This window comes from Narcine bancroftii, chromosome 5 (assembly GCF_036971445.1).
Source record: "Narcine bancroftii isolate sNarBan1 chromosome 5, sNarBan1.hap1, whole genome shotgun sequence".
NCBI classification, from domain to species: domain Eukaryota; kingdom Metazoa; phylum Chordata; class Chondrichthyes; order Torpediniformes; family Narcinidae; genus Narcine; species Narcine bancroftii.
The window spans coordinates 6,522,631-6,538,315 of record NC_091473.1 but is presented as its reverse complement, the minus strand read 5'-3'; the positions used below and the strand labels follow the sequence as shown (position 1 = coordinate 6,538,315).

Genomic DNA, 15,685 nt, shown 5'->3' with positions numbered 1-15,685 from the left:
TTTCTTTTGCATACATCTCTTTCTTCTTGAGTAGAATTTACATTTAGCAGTAATTAGATATTCTGCCTGGTCTGCAGGAAGAAGAATCTCAGGGCTGTTGTTACGAGCAGCAACAGACAGCAACAGACATTCACTAAGACAATTGGTCACTTAAACAAAAGTCACTTTAAATTATCCTTAAACAGGATCAAACTTTATCTTGTTACTATTAACTAATCTAACTTAACCCCCTTCTAATTTTAAGCGCACTTGTATGTATGTAATGTGTAACATTAGAAAAGGTCTTTGATTCACAGTCCAATCTCACTTCTCACTCCTCCAAGTTCACCGGTAGCAGGCAATTCTTAGACGTGCACAGAATTTAACATTTATGAAGCTCACCAGGCTTTGGTGCTCGAAAGGTAAATGGCCACCACTCAGGAAGGTTCTTGTCAGTTTTCAGAGAGAGATGTGTTGTTCACTGGACACCCACAACTGATTCCTTGTAACCAGCCACTTCGGTGTCTTGCCGAAGAAACTTGCCCCATCAGGGTTTTCCAGATGATAACCTCTTTCTTTCAGCTCACCACAGAGTTCCTTTTTGTTTCTCTTATTTCAAGTGAAACATTAGGCAGCCAGTCCTCTCCTCTTGAATGAACCACAAGGGCTTTGACCAGGCTGAATTAAGCACTCACAGCCTGTCTTCCAAATGGGGTTTTTCCACAAGCTTTCCAGCTTGTCCTGTTCCAGTCCCTGCTGCTGCTGCTGACTGTAAAACTGCAGAACTGAACTCACTCTCTCACTCTCTCACTCTCTCACTCACTCACTCACTCTCTCTCTCTCTCTCTCTCTCTCTCTCTCTCTCTCTCTCTCTCTCAGAGAAAAGCCTGTTTGACTCCCTCTCGTTTTGCAAAAAAACACATGACCCTCAGAACAGCAAACAGCACTCCCAGACAGCCTGCGGCTCCGAACCTACTCCTCCGAGTTTTTTCATCTGTTACTTTTCAAAACAACAATCCATTAGTGAAGTCTCTTGGGCACTCTCCAAAGCTTTTGCAAAGGTACTCAGAGCTAGCCTGTCTAGCTTGAGCAGAGCTTTGAAGTGTTTGTGTATGACCTACCCTTAAAAAACCTTCCCCAATTTATCTCCCAAAATCATATCTATAATCTGTCACACTGTATAAACTCTGACAATACACTTGAACTTGAACTTTGAAGACTGAGAGTGCAGAGATCACCATTATAGGGTACAGATGACACTTCCCTTATTTTAATATATCCTGATATCAAAGTATCATCTTCCAAAGCGTGAGCTGCAATTTCCCAATTTTAGATCTCTTTAATCCAACAAATAAAACTCTGTGGTTGTTACTTTATGTTGTTTTAATTTGTTGATACAATGGATAAACATTTTCCATAGCTTCACAGCAAGACTTTCATAATGATGAATTACAAAGCATTTACTGTAAAATGATTCAAATATATATAAATATAGAGATATAAAAAGCTTAAAGAGATACAAATTCAAAGAAAAATTTTTGTGCTCATGCTTCCTTCATAACTGGTTAAATAATGAGCAAGTCGTTAGCCTGGGTGAATATTACATCACAGTCACTATGGTAACACTACAAACAATAGTTCTCTTAAAGAGACATGCACAAAATTAACTTAGAATAAAAAACACAAGCTTTTAATCTTTACATAGGGTGGACAAGGTAGAAGGGGTTGGGCAGAGGCCAGTAGGGGATTGGTGATGCAAGGTGGATGGCAGACAGAGACAGTTTCTCCCATTGATCCTGCTACACCTGTGTGTTCCTCCAGCAGAGTGTCTTTTGCTCCAGGCTCCAGCATCTGCAGTCTTCCATGCCTCCCTAGGGTACTAACCCGCACGTCTTTGGGAAATGGGAGGAATCAGGAGCTCCTGGAGGAACAGTTGGCGTTGCAGTTAGCACAACGTCTTTGCAGCGCCAGTGATCGAATCCTGCACTGTCTGTAAAAGAGTTTATAAGTTTTACCTGTGTCTCTGTGGGTTTTTCCAGGGGCTCTGGTTTCATCCCACCATTCGAAATGTACCAGGGGTTGTTGGTCAATTGGGTGTAATTGGGCGGCATGGGCTTGTGGATCGAAATGGCCTGATAACATTCTGTAGGTCTGAATTCCAAAAAAATAAATTAAATTAGAACCCACGTGATGTCGGGGGAGTGTACAAACTCCACCCAGACAGCACCAAAGGTTGGGCTTGAACTTAGATTGCTGGGGCAGTGAAGCAGCAGTACTACAAACTGTACCTCTGGATGACCCTGTCTAAGCTGATTCTTCGGGGACTGGTATACCATCCGAGGGACCATTTTTCTCTCTTTTTTTTTAACATTAAAATGAAGGAAGATCAGGTAAGCGTAATTTTTAATGAAGTGAAGGCTACTTGTCCTTTATTTAAACCAGTGGTTTTCAAACTGTCCCCCTAAACTCACATCCCACCTTAAGTAATCCCAATGCCATTGGTGATCTGTGATTAGTAAGGGATTACTTAAGGTGGGATGTGAGTGGAAAGAAAAAGGTTGAAACCACTGTTTTAATCGTTCCTCATTGACTCGTTATGTGCAGGGTTTCATAACTCTAAAGGAAATGGGCCAATGACAATTTTTCTCAATTTCAGTAACAATTGGGACTAGAGCAGTGACTCTCAACCTTCCCTTCCCACCCACATCCCACCTTAAGCAATCCCTTACTAATCACAGAGCACCGATGGCACAGGGATTACTTAAAGTGGGATGTGAGTTTGGGGGCAGGTTGATATCCACTGGTTTAAACCAATGACATGTCATTGACACATGACATCTGAATGTAGTTCAGTGGTTGAGTCACAAAGTGATGCATGCTTTCATCATTAAGGATTCCCCCATCTCCTCTCACTGACACCTTCAGGCACAATGTACAGAAGCCTGAACTCTAACACTTCCAGGTTTAAGAACCCTTGTTATCCATCTGCCATCAGGGTAATGGACCTCCCTGTACTACCCTACCCCTTGTCAAAAATGACTCCAGGCCCTCTTTTCACTAAAGAGACATCACTTTTTGTTATTGCACTAACTACAACTGTGAACATCTGTCTCTCTAGCCTTTCATATTTATCCACTTTCTCTCCTCTTTTGGCACTTTATGGTAATTTATGGTTGACTCGTGTAGTTGGTCTGTCTTGCGTACCTGTGTGGCTGCAGCAAGTAAGACCTTTGGACCATCTGTACAGTGTACTTCTGTGTATGACAATAAATTGTCTTTTTCAATCTTTTGATTAATCATATAAGTAAACAACACATGAGGAGAATAGAACATAATCAAAAAGGGGAAAATATATCACTCGATGACATCATATGATAGAATGTACCATATTATACCACAATTAACAAATATGATCTCATCCCCTCAACCTGAAATCTTCCAAAATAAAGAAAAAATATATAAAACCCCACCTAATCTCAGGCAACCTATCATGAGAATTTATTAATAAAAATCAATTGTCTGGTCTTCACCAACAAAGAGAAAAAAAATGAAATATAGTCCGGAAGGGAAAATAACTAAGTCACGTGGGAATCATTCATAAAATGTCACCAGATGAAGGGTTTAAGCCCAAAATGTTGGTGATGTATCTTTACCTTTGCTACATGAAGGCACTGTTTGACCTGCTGAGTTTCTCGAGTGTTTGTCTGTGTTTTTTCACTTAACCACGTTGTCAACACAATCCTGCGTTTTACCCATAAGAGGTCACCGCCTCTTCAAATTTGACAGAAGTATCAAATGTACAACTCCGAATTTTCCCTAAACTTAAATATGACATAATTTGAGAGAGCCACTGAGTCAAAGTAGGTGGATTAGAATCTTTCCATTTAAATAAGTTCGCTCTTCTAACCAGCAATGTAGAAAAGGCGACGACCCAATTTGTGGAAGAGGGAACTCGTCCCACTTCTGGAAATAAAAAGGGTAAAGGTTCTATTATTGTCATGTAACATTTAGAATTTAGCATACAGGAAATACTTTGACTTTTGTCAACAGAGAGCCGCCACTTTGTCCAGCGCCCCTCACAGAAACGTACAGCACTTGGTGTGTTTAGGTGGTCTCCTCTCCAAGTATTGACCAGGCCCGAGCCTGCTTAACTTCCAAGATCAAACAATCTCATGTGTATTCAGGCTATTAGGCTTCTGCTGTAATTCCAAAAAGAGCAGTCAACAATAAACTCTCATCACTCATTACTCTGAGGAACTTTCAGAGGTCATCGAAAGAATGTTACAAGTGCAGCACAACACAAATTTTTCTCCAATACAATTGGGCTCTTTAAAACTAGCAGAGGCTAGGTTCAGATTCAAGAGGACGAAATTGTCGTCCAGCACCATGCCAATACAAGCTACATACTTCACCTGGCCCTGATGGAGTCTGTGAGCAGGCGTTCGCGACTGCCAAGGCTCGGCTGAATGGTGTTTGACAGGCTGCTGAGAGCGGGGTTGACAGGGGTTGACCTTCACTCAGGCTTTAACCATCTCTCCCCCACTCGCCGGGCAGACCTCACAGCCTCTCGCCGCCAACTGCAAGTGAGCCTGGTGGGAGTCGGGGCTGTCAACGTCAGGAGTGGATATCAGATTGACAGGAGATTGATGGAAGACAGACACTGCAGTACTAGAGGGCCTGGGCTTAATTTAAAAGAAGAAACTTGGAGAACTGAAATGCCAATCTAATTTTAAATGGTTGGTGGTTTACTTTTTCTTTCCCTCTTTTTCTCTTTCTCTCTCTCTCTCATTCTCTCTCTCTCTCTTTCTCTTGCTCTCTCCCTCTCTCTCTCTCTCTGTCTCACTCTCTCTGTCTATGTGTGTGTGTGTCTCTCTCTCTTTCTCTCTGCTGTTTCTCAACAAAATTATACTGTTTCTTGTCTTACTGTTGAGGAATAGTGAGTTTATTATGGTATCTTATTCTCCATTTTCATCCCTTTAACATTACATTTTTTCATGGCTTGAACAACATTGAAGTGCAAACAAAGTTTTCAAGGGGTGGTATTCATTTAAGTCCATTCCCAGATGCTGATGTTAGCACAGTGCCACGAAGGCCACACACTACACGCAGGTACTCTATCGTCAGAGCTCAAATTGACAAGCAGAGCTATGCACCAGGAAACAGGAGAAAATGTTTGTCGATTCATTGAATCTGGGCATTGTAGGCAAGGCCAGTGTTTATTGCTTTTCTCAACTGAATTATTCAATTGTTTATTGTTGCAAGTACTACGATGCACTGAAAAGCTTTGTTTTATGTGCTATCCAGGCAAATGAACCCATATTTAAGTATAGCAGGCAGTGTTAGAGTAAGTCAAGGAGTCTAAGATGTGGTGTTAAGGGAACAAAATGCAGGAACATTTTTTAAATAATTTTTTTTCTTTTGCTGCAGCGCAGAAAACAGGCCTTTTGGCCCTTCTAGACTGTGCCAACCACTATTTCACTAGTCCCACTGATCTTCTCCCACTCCATAACCCTCCGCACCTCTCCCATCCATGTATCTATTTTAAAACTCAAGATCGAGGCCTCATTCACCATGTCAGATGTCAGCCGATTCCACACACCCACCACTCTCTGAGTAAGGGACTTTCCCCTAATGTTCCCCCTAAGCCTTTCCCCTTTCAGCTTAAAACTATAACCCCTCATATTTATCCCCCCCAATCTAAGTGGAAAAACCCTCCTCACATCCACTCTGTCTATACCTCTCATAATCTTGTAAACCTCTATCAAATCTCCCCAATTATTCTTTGCTCCAAGGAATAAAGTCCTAATCTGTTTAATCTTTCCCTGTAACTCAACTCCCGAAGACCCGGCAACATCCTAGTAAATCTCTGCACTCGCTCAATCTTATTGATATCCTTCCTGTAGTTAGGTGATCAGAATTGCACACAATACTCTGAATGTGGCCTCACTAATGTCTTAAACAACTTCATCATAACATCCCAACTCCTATACTCAATTCTTTGATTTATAAAGGCTAAGATGACAAAAGCTTTCTTTACAAACCTTCAGGGAACAATGTATCTGCATTCCCAGATCTCTCTGCTCCTCCGCACTCCTCAGGGCCCCACCATTTATTGTGTATGTCCTACCTTGGTTCTTCCAAAATGCATCACCTCACACTTGTCTGCATTAAACTCCATGAATATGAAGTTTAATGGATATAAAGAAAGGTACAGTAAAATAGTGCAGGGCCATAATCTTTTACCAGTGAGAGGTCCATTTGAGAGTCTGATTCGGCAGCAAAGAAATTGTCCTTGAATCTGGAGGTTTGCTTTTTTAAACTTGTGTATGTTCTGCCCGATGGAAGTGGGGAATAGGAGCATGACCGAGGAGTGATGGCCCTTTCAATATATTGGCAGCTTTTCTGGGATCTATGGTAGAGGGGGAGGTTGGTCTGTGAGATGGCCTGAGCATTTGTTCACCACTCTGCAGTTTCTTCCACAGCAAAGCAGAGCAGCTCCTGTCTAAATGAGCAGCCGTATACTTTTCAATCATGGTGTTTAGGTGGTAAACTCCTACCACCTTGTCCTTCTCACTGGGCTGGAAGTCAGATTTTTGTGTTGAACTGTTGCAGAAGGTGGAGAGGATAGATGTGGAGGGTGGGGGGTGGGGAGGGGGTGAAAACAATTAAGTGGGCCACTTTATCCTGAATAGCCCTGAGCTTCAATGTTACACTCACCCAGGCAGCTCGAGAGGGAATTAATGCACAGTGGCCATCCTTAGGGCTCAAAATCCCGTGCTGTCTGTAAGGAGTTTGTACGTTGTCTCCGTAGGTTTTCCCCAGGGAGCTCTCGTTTCCTCCCACCGTTTGAAATGTACCAGGGGTGTAGGTTAATTGGGTGTAAATAGGGTGGCATGGACTCATGGGCTGAAATAGGCCTGTTACCATGCTCTAAGTCTACATTAATCTTTTTTAAATGGGTCCAATATGATTCAATGATAACACTGAAGAGTCTGTAGTAGAGTATCCTGGGGAGAGTTGTGGAACAGGGAGGAGACCCCCACCACCATCTATCAATCCTAAGGAAGACATAGAAAAGAAAACTTCCTTCCCTGGCTGTTTCTCCAGCCCATTCCCCTTCACACCTCTCCCCTCTGTCATTTCCTGCACTTCTAATTGGACCCAATGCAAACCTTCAGGACAACCCCTCATCCCTGGGCCGGGTTGATAAGGTGATCCACATTTCAGGGATCAACCAGGTTCAAATGCTTAGAACAAAGCTTCATGCAGAGATAGGGTGGGCTGGAGAGGTGGGAATGGAATGGCTTGAAACATGAGCCGGGTTTTGGAGAGAGTGCCAGGTGTACTAACGCACAGCGTCAGGCCAGCTCTGAGTGCTCAGGGTAAATTAAGTACACGGTATCCAGTCCGCCGGAGACCAACTTGTAAATGCTTCAGAGATTAATCGATGTCATCACCTTCATGGGATGTATGAATGGGAAGTGCCCTGAATTCTCTCGGAACCCACACGAATCCTGCGTTGACAAAAATGATAGTGTGTTATGGATGAGGGCAGCTGAGCACAGGTCTTCACTCTAGAAATGTGTAAAGAAGCAATGTTTAAATGCACATAAAGAAAACCCAGCTTGGGAACCTTTGCTGGCTGATTCAAGGGTTTTGATGAATCAGAATTTATTGTCATGAACAAGTCATGAAGTTCGGTGTTTTGCGGCAGCGTCACAGTGCAAACATTCATGTTATAACCATCTTAAAATATTACTATAAGCAGTGTCTTTGGTTCACTGATTATTCAGAATCTGATGGCATTGGGGAAGAAGCTGTCCTTGTGCAGCTGAGTGCTTGTCTTTAAGCTCCTGTGTCTTTTTCCCCGATGGTAGCAGAGTGAAGAGGGTATGGTCTGTGTGGTGGGGGTCTTTGAGGATAGAGGCTACTTTTTTTTAAGACACCGCCTCATGTAGATGTTCTCAATGGAGTGAAATCTCATGCCTGTGAGTTAACAACCCTCTGGAGTTTATTTTTGTCCTGAGAGTTGGCCCCTCCATACCAAGCAGTGATGCAACCAGCCAGGATGCTCTCCACAGTACACCTGTAGAAGTTTTCAAGAGTCTTCATTGACATACCAAATCTCCTCAGACATATCACAAAGTATAGCCATTGGCGAGCCTTCTTTGTGATTGCATCCATGTGGAGGCACGAGGACAGATCCTCGGAGATGTTGATACCCAGGAATTTGAAATTCTTCACCCTCTCTACTACTGAGCCCTCGATGAGGACTGGGTTGTGTTGTCCCCAATCATCTCCTTGGTTTTGCTGATGTTGAGTGCAAGGTTGTTGTCGTGACTGCTTTTGCTTTCTGGAAAATCCTCTTTCATACATACAATTCCTTCGGGGTTCCTTTCTTTGGATCAGGGAGGCCCTCCCTATCTTTGGAATTTCATGCTGTCTTCATGTCAGTGTAATGATTATTACCTGTTTTAATCATACTTTCCCAAAACTATTCCCAAACTGTTTTGACACTGTATGGAGTAAATAAGGGAGGGGGGGGGGGCAGGACTGTTACCTGTAGCCAGAGACTGTTGGAAGTCATCAGTAACTGGTGGATGCCGATTCAAGATAGAGTTATGGGGACATACAACACAGGGAAACAAAGCTGAAAGATGATACGAGAATTAGTTCTTGTACATTTTAAAATTTATAAATTTTAATTTAGAGATACAGCCCTTCAATCCAACAAGTCCATGCTGCCCATATACACTCATGTTATAAATTAACCAACTAACCCTGTATGTCTTTGGAGGATGGGAAATGACTAGGGCATCTGGAGAAAACCCATGCAAACCCGGGGAGAATGTCCAATCTCCTTACAGAGAGCGGTGGATTTGAACCCGGGTCGCTGGCTCTGTAATAATGTTGCACTAACTGCTGATCTTGGGTGTACTTCCTGAAAGGGCTAATACCATCTCAGCTCTTGGCCCCTCCCCAGTTTCTCCCATCTCTTGATATGGTTGATCTCACCCTTTCCCCCTTTAGTCTTTATAAAGGTTCTTGACCCAAAGCAATGATGGACCATTTCTAGCCATGGATGCTGCCTAACCCACTGAGTCCCACCAGCTTCTCATTGCCTGCTGCTTGGAAAGCACTAGGTCTTTTTGGGTGACCGGTAGATTGTGATAGGGGTAATGTTAGGACTGCAGTTATTTACAAGATATTTTAATTGGATCGGGAATTGAAAGCACAAATTTGTTACTTAAAGATAACGTGGTTGTGAGCTACAAGGAAGACACAAAGCACCTTCGAGGTGACTTGAAATAAAAAGGAAAAATCCTGAAAATACTCAGCATGTCAGGCCAAGAAGAGAACTGACAAAGGGTCTTTGACCTGAAAAGTTTATTCTGTTTCACAGATGGGGCCTGACCGGCTAAATATTTCCAGCATTTTCTGTTTTTGTTTTACATTTCTAGTATTATATTTATTATTGGTATGCGGTGACCCACTTACCAGCAAGCGAACTGGCTCCCGAAATGGCGGACATGCTGTGGAAAACGCAGGATATTGACCAGCATCCAACACAGATTTTTAATCTGAGCTGATGATATCACTTCCTGTCCACATGACAGGAGCAGTGCTGTATGTAAGCCCAGCATGCAAGCCTGGAGGTGTCAGCCTTGCACTAGACACCACAGCATGTACATCGGCTTCCCTGTGTACACATCAACTCGACAACATGTACACTGACATCTAAGTAGCTCAGTATAGATGCTTTGCTTCAGGTATTCACTTCAAGGTGCAGAAGACAAGTTGAATAAATGAACCCCACAGCAAATGCAATATAGCATGAATAAACGTGGCTACCCACAGTTATAGAGGGGAAAAAAGTCTGGATGTTAGTGAAATGCTGTTGTACAAAGGGATCAAGAGTTCTTCCATTATCAGTCACTGAAAATAAACGTGCAGGTGTAGCAAATGGATAACTGGGCACATGGTCTGTTGCAAAAGGTTTTGGAGTATTGAAGCAGGAATGTCTTACTATTATAATGTAAATTAAAGTACACTGACTGGTTGCATCCTGGTGGGTTAGGTAGTTTGAGTGCCCAGGAACGCAGAAGGCTGCAGAAAGTCAGGTCCATCACCGTCTCTGAACATCTATGTGAGGCGCTGCCTCAAGAAGGCAGCCAATGTCATAAAGGATCCCCACCACCCTGGTCATATGCTCTTCTCACTGCTACCTTCAGGCAGAAGGTACAAAACTTGAAGTCCTGCACTTATAGGATCAAGAGCAGATTTTTTTTCCACCAACTCTCTAGCTACATCATGGATGGGAACACCAATACCCCTGAGCACAATGCCCTGCAAAAGGTAGTGGGCACAGCCCAGGCAAAACTCTCCCCACCCTTGAGAACATTTACAGCGAACGCTGCCATTGGAGGGCAGCAGGAATCTTCAAGGATCCACACCACCCAGCACATGCTCTGTCCTCGCTGCTGCCGTCAGGAAAGAGGTCTAGGTGTCTCAAGACTCGCACCCCCAGGTTCAGGAACAGCTGCTACCCTTCCACCATCAGACTCCTCAACCACAAACTCAATCAGGGACTCTTACTTGTGCACTTTATTGATTTTTTTTTGTTCTGTCTGCATTGCACAGTCAGTTTGTTTACATTCATTATCTGTTGACAGTTCTTTACTTGTTTATGTTTTTCGCTGTGTACAGTTTATTTTTTGCACTACCAATTAGTGGTAATTCTGTCGCACCCACTGCGGAAAGGAATCTCAGGGTTGTACATGACGTCATGTATAAACACTAACGATAAATCTGGAATCTGAATTATCAGGCTCTTGAACCTCCCCTTGCTACCCTAATCATAAACTCCTCCTGCATGACAAAAAGACTTATCCTACTGCACTAACTGTAATGGTTACTTTCTATCAGACTCATTTATTGGTCTCTTTCTGTACTGGGGTAATATAATGTTTAGTATTGGAATAGTAGCTGTGTGGCTCCAGCAAGTAAGAATTTTAGGGCATCTGTACATTTTAATTTAATGCATGACAATAGCTCATTATCATTTTATCATCTGCCTTTGTGGAATCACAGCTGGAGTACTGTGTGCAGTTTGGATTAAAGTTTATTGTTATACACACAAGTGCAAAGTACAATCAGATGGAAATTCTTGCTTGCTGCAACTACATTAGGCCCTTTGGAGGTTTATAAAATCATGAACATCATAGATAACATAGTTAAAAATTTATATGTGTGTATATATATTACACACACACATATATAAATAAATAGAGAGGCTGGCACAGTTGGCGTAGTGGTTACAGTGCCAGTGATCGGGACCGAGGATTGAATCCCATGCTGTCTCTATGTTCTTCCCGTGTCCATGTGGGTTTTCCCCAGGGGCTCTGGTTTCCTCCCACCATTCAAAAACGTACAAGGTTAATGGGGTGTAAATTGGGCAGCATGGATACATGGGCCAAAATTGCCTGTACCATGCTGTATGTCTAAAAATTTAAATCAGTGGTTCTCAACCTTTTTATTTCCACTCATTCACCACTTTAAGTAATCCCTATGCCATAGATGCTCTGTGATTATTAAAGGATTGCTTAAGGTGGGATGTGGGAAGGAAGAAAAAGGTTGAAAACCACTGTTTTAATCGTCCCTCATTGACTTGTCATGTGCATGGTTTCAGAACTCCAAAGGAAACGGGCCAATGACAATTTTCTCAAGCAAAATATTTCAGTAACAATTGGGTCTAGAGCAATGATTCTCAACCTTCCCTTCCCACCCACATCCCACCTTAAGCAATCCCTTACTGATCACAGAGCATCAATGGCATAAGGAATACTTAAAGTGGTGTGTGAGTAGAAAGAAAAAGGTTGAGAACCACTGATTTAAATGTAAGAAAAATTAAAAATCTTTATCGCAGGATGGAATCTAAAACCAAAGGGCATAGATTTAACATGAGAGGGGAAAGTTTGAAAAGGAACCTGAGGGTGGTGGGTATATGGAACAAACTACCAGAGGAAGTGGCAGAACCAGAGATAATTTGACTTTGAAAGGCATTTAGACAGTTACTGCACATGGAAATGACCAGAGGGATATGAGCAGAATGCAGGCAAATAAGACTAGTTTGGTTGGCATGGACAAGTAGGGCAGAACTCTGCAAATCTCTCTCTCTCTTTCCAATATTTTTAATGAGCTTTTATGCTCATACATAGGTAATAACAAGAATATATTTCCAACAAAGTAGACGTATATTAACAGATATCTGTAAACAGCCTATGAAAGAAATTATAAAAACAAAATGTATATAAAACAAAAACTATTCTAATAATCTAACCCTTCCCTTGTGAAGTTATGATTAAACACATGTGTTCCATTAATAATGGAAAAAAGGACAACTAAACTGTAAAATGGAACCCAATAATCTTATACATTCTGAAAATAATTAAGGGCCCCATACATTTAGAAAATTATGGTTCATTACATTAGTAGAGGATCTAATAACTTTCCAGAGTCAAGCATGCCATCACATCAGATCACCATTGAGCATGTGTAGGAGAACAGCATCCTTCCATCTCATAAGTCTAGCTCTTCTGGGTATATAAAATCAGACACTGAGCTTACTTTTCCAAAATTCAGTTGGCTTGATTTTATCTTAATTTCTTTTCAAAATGTGATAGATGTAAGACTGAAGAAAATACATTATTTCATATGTTTGGTCATGTTCCTCGCTTTCCAGTTATTGGGAAAGTATCTTCTGTATCTTGTCTTTAGTTTGGCTTCTAATCCTTTTCTTGCCTGATTTGGTGTAAGTCAGCTGATTTAAATTTGGGCTACAATCCCATGTCATTACCTTTGCTCTTCTTATTGCCAGAAGAACTCTGCAAATCTAATTAGCTGCCATCAACTTTAGGTCAGGTGACTAGATTTAGCATTCAAGATTTATTTTTGCATTGTTAGAGTGGGAAGTCCTTGCAACCACCATTCCAATAATGTAAATTTGTTTTGACATATTAAATCCTCAGCGCACTTCTATTGTTCTTAAATAATGCTTCAAAAATGGTTTATTTCTATTTCAATTCCATGGGTCAGATTGTTGGATCCATTGACCCATTGGTCGGATTGTTGGATCCTCTGGCCCATTGGTCAAGTTGTTGAATCCTCTAGCTCAGGTGTCAAACTCAAATTCACGGAGGGCCAAAATTAAAAACTTGGACTAAGTCGAGGGCCGAACTAAATATTTATTGAAAATTTTCAACAACATCTGATTGTTTTCTCTTCTTTCAACATATGTAATGTTAAACTTTTTCTTATTGAAATAAATGTTTTAATAATAGTTTTGGATAAACTCTTTCATTGTCATTGTCATTAGCCCATTTCCTTTAGCGTTCTGAAACCGTGCACATGACGAGTCAATGAGGGATGATTAAGGCAGTGGTCTTCAAATTTTTTCTTTCCACCCACAGACCACCTTAAGCAATCCCTTACTAATTACAGAGCACCAATGGCCCAGGGACGCGAGTGGAAAGAAAAAGGTTGAGAACTGTTGTATTGTGGTAACTCCACATCTGATTAGGTTAATTGTTAGGCAAGTGGTCAGAGAAGGAACCCCACCCCCCCCAACCCCAAGAAAGGCTTAAATCACAGGAACAAAATAAGCTTCCATCTCACTGCTCCCAATCTTACACACAGACCTGATGTGGAATGTGGGGTCGCAGCTCCACATTCACCCGAGTTCAGGTGCTGTCTGTGTGGAGTTTGTACGCTCTCCCCTTGTCTTGGACCAACAGGTCGGTCGCCTGACGAAGGCACCCAAACCTCCCGTTGAAATGCCGGCGTCCGGGGCGGTGGAGGAATTGGCTGAGAAGAGCGCATTGCTCCCACCCCCCCTCCCATGGTTGGAGAGGGATTAAACTGCGATCTCACGGCGCCGGGCTCGTCTCCAACAAAAGGAGCGGGAGGAAGGGTCCGCCGCGCACGGAGCGAGGGGGAAGGCATCGCCAACGAGACGTTCGGTCCGGCGTCGCCGCTGAAGCGCAGATCCAGCGAGGATGGTCCCCAACAGCCGCATCTGTGTGTCCGGGAGCCGGGCGGGCTGAGTGCGGCACTCCGATCCCCGGGAGTCGGGACTCTGAGATCCCTCCACACCTCCGGCGTCTTCATTTTCATCTTCAGTGTGCATGCGCTATACTGGCGCGGCGGCCAGCGGGCCAACTCTAATATATATTTAATATGATCTTGCGGGCCAAATATAATTATATCGCGGGCCAAATTTGGCCTGCGGGCCAGAGTTTGACATGTGTGCTCTAGCTCATTGGTCAGATTATTAGATCTGTTGACCCAATGGACAGATTGTTATATCTGTTGACCCATTGGTTAGGTTGTTGGATCCTGACCAATGGGCCAGAGGACCCTGACGATGCTGTGTCGGAGATTCAGATCTGGAGCTCGGGTCACCAATTATTTGGTCTGGAATCTGTGTGGCTGCGGGAGTTTCGGAAGCGCTGAAGGTGAATCTGCTGACACTTGGTGACTCTGGGCAGACCTCTCTTTTGCTTCTCTCTCTCTGTCTGACTGTAAGATTGATTGTAAGAGGCGCTGAGGTAATTCTTGCCCTGGGCAAATCTGTCTGCCTTGCAGCAGGCAAAAAGGAATTTCATGTAATATGACACTGTTTTATTGCTATGATAATAAATTGAATCTTGAACATGGTGCAGTTCAAGGTAACTTTAGACTTCAGGCGACTGATACTGTGGGTTCAGAGTTATAATGAAAAGCTGTTACTTTTGGTGGCTCACAGAAAAATCTCAACATTATTTGCTACACATTCCTTTTGAAATGCAGTAATTGCTTCACACAATGGCCATCTGAAAGAGGGGAAGAAGGAGGTTCATGAGTTCATGGCTGCTCCCCTTTTGTAGATCTATGTTCTGGCTAATTAAGTAAGAACTCCTCAGTCCAATTACTTGTGAAGATTCGCACCAACGTCCAGGCTATGCTGTGTTAGGCAGCAGATTCATAACAGAAATCAATCCAGTGAATCTGCAACGAAGAAACATCCAGAGCGAGTATACATTAACCCTAGAGAATTTTTTCAGATATACAGCAGCTAATCCATCAATGAAGCCAGCCACAAATCATACTAGGCCTTGCAGTGCACATATGCAAACCATTCCAATAAAGCCCACTCAGAGCATGAAATCAAAATATTTCTTACATCTTAAGTATCTGGAAAGTATACATATAAATTGAATACAATATGATGTATACAAAGGTGTTCCTGGCTAACTACTTGGTTAATTAACCTACCATTCATACCTTAATGTGGGCAGAATGTCCAATGTAGCCGGGTTCAAATCAGATGCTGTCTGTAAGGGAGTTTGTACATTCGCCCGTAACCACATGGTTTTCCCCGGGTGCTCTGATTTCCTCCCACGTTCCAAGACATACGGGGTTAGTAAGTCAATTGGATATATAGGTGTATTTGGGGCAGCGTGGGCTCATGAAGGGCCTGTTACTCTGTTGTATCTCTAAACAAGCATTTTAAAAAGCTCCCACATTCTACCTGTCATCTACACAATGGGAAATTTAAACTGGGCAATTAATCGACCAACTTGCATATATTTTTAGGGAATGGAAGGAAAATGGAGTATCCGGAGGAGTATCAAAGTCACCAGAGAATCATTGAACATTACAGATGAGA

General features: G+C 42.6%; 1 protein-coding gene and 1 long non-coding RNA gene across 3 annotated transcripts in view; one reads left to right on the top strand and one right to left on the bottom strand.

Moving 5' to 3' along the window:
• sema3bl (sema domain, immunoglobulin domain (Ig), short basic domain, secreted, (semaphorin) 3bl) overlaps positions 1-15,685 on the top strand; it is a 237,679-nt gene that overhangs the window by 87,870 nt on the left and 134,124 nt on the right. The window lies entirely within an intron of this gene.
• On the bottom strand, positions 1,470-8,616 carry LOC138762615 (uncharacterized). Its single transcript, XR_011356977.1, has 3 exons — positions 8,540-8,616; positions 1,995-2,130; positions 1,470-1,900 (listed from the first exon to the last, which is right to left on the bottom strand). It is a non-coding gene; the product is annotated as an uncharacterized lncRNA (long non-coding RNA).